This window comes from Protopterus annectens, chromosome 10.part0, assembly GCF_019279795.1.
Source record: "Protopterus annectens isolate FY-2018-M chromosome 10.part0, PAN1.0, whole genome shotgun sequence".
NCBI lineage: Eukaryota > Metazoa > Chordata > Ceratodontiformes > Protopteridae > Protopterus > Protopterus annectens.
In genome coordinates this window covers 1,718,133,240-1,718,138,432 of record NC_056744.1, presented here as the reverse complement: position 1 = coordinate 1,718,138,432, position 5,193 = coordinate 1,718,133,240, and positions in this window count along the sequence as shown.

Sequence of the window (5,193 nt, the reverse complement as noted above, 5' to 3'; positions counted from 1 at the left end):
TCAGTTAATGCTTTACACCAGCATCGTTGGGGATCAAGTGTAGCATTTTGTATTCATCTGCACTGACCATGACCTTTCTCTAGACTCTTTCCCCATCCTTTACTCCTACCCCTATTTTTTGTCATGATTTTTTTCCCTAATCCCTCAGATACATACGAGACACACACACACACACACACACACACACACACACACACACACACACACACACACACACACACACACACTGAAGACTAGGACCATTTGCAGACCCCTGTGGTATTCCAATAGTCACTTTCCTAATTCCTGACATGGTTCATCTCATCAGAACTAATTATATTGTTCTAGTTAACCATACAGCTACCCAAATGTTCATCATGTGTTTCATTGTTACCATCATAACTTTAGGGAACTCTGCCATAGCCTGAGGTCCAAATGCCTGGTCAGATTTTTAGAGATGACAACACTTCTTCCTCTTCCAGTCTGATGTCACTCTTATTCTAGGTATCTCCACATGCCTGGTATAAATGTGAGCTACACCTGGCTTCAACCAGTTCTGCACATACCTGGAATAAAGGTGACCTATACCTGGCCTTCAGTTTTTTTGCCACTTTCAGTGCAGGCACAGTGCACTGTTGAAAAAGAAATTTAGTCAATCCTTCAAACAAGGCCATGATTCACGAGTGAATACATAAGTACCTCATTATGTAACTCATTTTCTTTACACATACTGTGTTTAGTCTCATCTGCTAAATCCTTTACATGAGAGATTTTAGATGTCTGTTTGATGGTTTTCCCTACACGGTGGTGTTTGGTATGCTATCCACTCATATAAAGAAAAAGTGCATTTATGACCCACAACTGTCATTTAAGGTCTGGCATGATCATTGTGTATGTTGCTTAGGGCTGAACCATGATGTTGATGCCTGCATTATTTGCTAGGAATTCAGGTCCCAACCCCTTTGGACAAGATATGTGGCCGTGGGAACTTACTTGAATAAAAAGAGGCTTGCAGTCTTCTTATCCAACTCTGCCATGGTGTCAGATGGTAGTCAGTTGGTCACCTTCTGAAAACAAAAGAAGAAATGAAAGGAGAAGTTGAAGGAGGACGGAAAATCTGACAACTTCATTAAGGATACTAGATCGTGGAAGTCATTACCTCAGAAGTGCTTAACCAGCCTGCACACCTGAAATCTAGTCTAGGTCTATTACAAAGCATGTTCAGAGGCCACCATTCCATTGGCTGCTAGCATGCCTTACAAAAATGAACAAACCATGGACTGAGCAAGAACATTTTTACTGTATTTTCACTTTTAAACTGTATATTTGCTATGTTGCTAATTTTTTAAAAATGTTCTTGCTGATTTCTCATATGTTTGGTCTGCTGTACCATAGACTAGATTCAGACATGTTGAATCTGGTTCTGTTTGTTAAATTGAACAATTAACCAGGCTATCTTTTGTTGGAGAGCCCCTCCTGCATCCTTGTGACAGGAAAGTGCAGCTAGGACTCATCTGATTGAAGGTTGCTGGCACAAGCCTGAGTTTTGAGCTTTTTTATTGGTTCATTTGTTTAATTCAGTTTGCTCTCTGTTTTAACACAGCTCTACAAAGTTAGGTGACTACTAATGGGGTAGAATGGATGGGAAGGGGCTGCTGATGGGGGTAGGGAGAAGGGGCTGCTGCAAGAGGGGCTTCTCTGGGGGGGCAATCTATTACCCTGCTTAGAGCCCTATTTGACTATGATCTGGCTCTGGTATTTTGCACTGTTATTTACTATAAACTGTCAGAAGTTGGAATGAAACAATGAAATGTCAGTTGTAAAAAAAATAATAAGCACTTTCTTTCTCGTGTTTGGAAGTACTTATTATTTTACAATTGACAGTTCGTTGTTTAATTCCAGCTTTGATAGTTTATAGTTTTCACTGTTATTTACTGTTAATAATGGTTATATTGTTGAACATGCCAGAACAGGTCTGTGGAGTGTGGATCTCAACTGAAGTAGCTGCAGCCAACCCAGGTACCTTCTGGGCAGCCATTTATGAAATAACAGTAAAAATACTAATGACAACAACCATACCTCGCAAATGTCCCTGATTTTGACTCAAATTTTAGCTCTGTCCCTCTTAATCCCTCTTAACATTGGTGCATTTTGGACAAAAGGTGGTGAATTGTACTTTATAAATAATGACAATAATTTAGAGCTGAATACTTATTTTACTTCAGGAAATGTATATTAATTTACATTCTCTAATTCTGTTAAAGTCTCAAGCTAATAAATCTAATATTTTAAAAGTGTCTTTGATTGTCCCTGATTTTTTCTGGACTTGTCCCTGATTGGTTGAGAGCTATGACGACAACAATGATGATGATGATGATGATGATGATGATGATGATGAAGAAATAAGACTTCATGCAGTCAAGAAATTGGAATAACTGACTCTGTTAGTGTGTTTTCAGAAGTTAATACGGTTTCTTCCTTGCCTTAAGTTTTCTTTTTTTCCTTGTTTTCATCACTGCAAGTTGGCACCAGTTTTGTTAGATTTTTAAAGTCATGCAAGCAATGTTATTTCAAAGAACAATAAAAAACACTGTGATTTTTATTCTGCTTATAAAATGTTATTAAAGCTCCTTGTCTGACTTTAAGCCTTCAGTTAGGTTATTTATTATTATTTTTCAAGTTGCTCAGTTTTGTTGCACTTCTGTTTTATTTAATTGAAAAAAAAAGGCCGCAGGTTGAGCTTGAAATTTGTAAACAGCTTTTGCTCACAGTTCTTATTTAAACCTTAAAATCTCATAGTTCAAGGGATAAAATCAAAAATGTAATGGGTTCAGAAAAAGGTCAAAGGTTCAGAATCAGGTCCAGAAAACCAGCACTAAAAATCTTACTTAGCTAAACGTAAAAGGTTCTACCATTGTTGTCTTGATAGAGGATAGGAGACCCAAGTCTGCATAGGTGTACTTATTTATTGTCTTCCTGGCAGATCTATTCATAGCAGGTATGTCAGATGCCTCTGTCAAGGTATATACCTCAACTATATCTGATTGTCTCACAATAAAACTTCTACTTTATTAGGCATTCACGAATAGCTGGTACAAAAAGGTAAAACTGGTAAGCTATTTCATCCCCAATTTTAAGGAACTTCATCAGACCAAGTCACCCCAAACAACAAACACAATATATATATATATATATATATTTTTTTTTTTTTTTTAAATCACGTGACATTCTCATATCACATGACTCCATGCTTTTAACCCCTTCCTTTTTAAAAAAAATTTAAAATTCTCCCTATCATTCATAACCGGAGAATTACAAACATTAAGCCTAATCTGCCAGCAGTATTCCTTCCAATCCAACTCTTCTTCAGCATCTAGCCTTTGACTATAATCAAAAACTTGATCTATAACAGAAAAGTGAAAACTAATATTATTATTCTCCTTATGTTTCTGTGCTACATGTTTGGCCAAACAATTACTCATATCTATCAACCCTACTGCTCTCAGGTGTTCATACATCCTTCTACACAACTCTCTCGTAATTGTACGTTTTGTCCCTTAGTTCTGAAGGTCGTGATATTTCCATACAGGCTAGGGATTATGTTATTCATTTAAAGCATAGTTTTAGTTCTAGGTTCAAATTTGTAGTTTATATCACCCTATGCGATGGTTGTTCAGGTTTTTATATAGGAAGAACTACAAGAGAGTTGTGTAGAAAGATGTATAAACACATGAAAGCAGTGGGGTTGAAAGATATATTGAGAGGGAGGTGGTATAGTAAGGACCAATTGATGCCATATAGTTTAGAGTTAAAAGTGTCTGGGTCAAAGTGGGTGAGGTTCTGACATATTTTGTAAGTATGGTCTTTCGGAAAATGTTGGGTGAATCTATGAATAAAGGTTGGGGAGTGATCACTTAAAGAGTTTGGAAGGATGCCAGGCTTATGGCAGTGGTTGGGAACTGAGGTAAGAATCCAGTCAAGGATAGGTCCAGAAAGGGAGCTTTTGTTAGTTCCAGTGGGGGTAAAAATGTGTTGGTGAAATCCATGGAGGTTGAAACTATGGGTAGGGGATAAGGGAGACAGTTTAGACCAGTCTTTGTTAACATCTCCAAGTATGATGGTTTCATAGGTGACATGTTGAGTGCGCCAGGAGAGAACGTTCTCTAGCACTGGAATATTATTGCTGGGTGGAATGTTTATAGAGACTATGACAATTTTTTTGTGTGAGTTTAGCTGACAGTTAACTTTAAGGATTCCTGCAGGTGAGAAAGATGGACAGAGATGGAGAGAGGGGACACGTTTACTGGTTCAGAGTAGATGATAGCCACCCCCTCCTCACTAATTGGTTCTATCTGAGCAAAAGATATTGTAGCCAGGAGGTAAGATTTCTGAGTTGAGGATGTGTGATTTAAGCCAGGTTTCCAATAGTGTTAGTATGTAGGGAGATGTATTAGCAATCCAAGAGTGCAATTCATTAATGGGAGAGTTAGTCATCCCTCCTCCAACCTCAATGCTGGAAAACAAAGCATACACTCCTAAATGTGCACAGCAGCTAGGGTAGCAGAATAGAGTAGTACAAGAAATGTTTATAATACATTTCAGGCTCTCTCGTCTGAACCTCTGCCTCCTGTTGATATGAAGCAGAGCATGATGGTGTGCCTCATATCACTCTACTGATGTTGACACTTCTCACCAAAACGTGTGATGTTAATGGCATCGCTCACCATTCTGGCACACTCATGCCAGGTGTCCATCTTCCACAGTGGGCTACCATACTGGCCCAGCTGGTGCTCTTTAAATTTCCTTTTCAGTAATGTATGCCATACTAGAGTTCTACATTACATAATTTCTAGAGTACCTTTGGACAGTCACACAAGTTCACTGGAGGAGCAAAATGTTAAGCCCCCCCCCCTCACACAGGTGCACATGTGGCTCACGTTAGACAGTGTAGCAGTTTACCCTGGTATGTCTTGCAATACTGCATTGTTGTGCTAAGAATGGATATAGCACTCTAACAGCATGATATGGGTGTAGACATGTTCAGCTCGTAAGTATACCGGTCACACACTTCATGTCCACTGTGATATGTACAGGTAGTGCCAGCATGTTTCTGTAACTCAGTGTGCTACAGTAATTCACAGACGTGTCCTTGTTAGGATAATACAAAGTGCCACTGCCATTTCATGCAGCACTGCTTAGAATTATACAGATGAG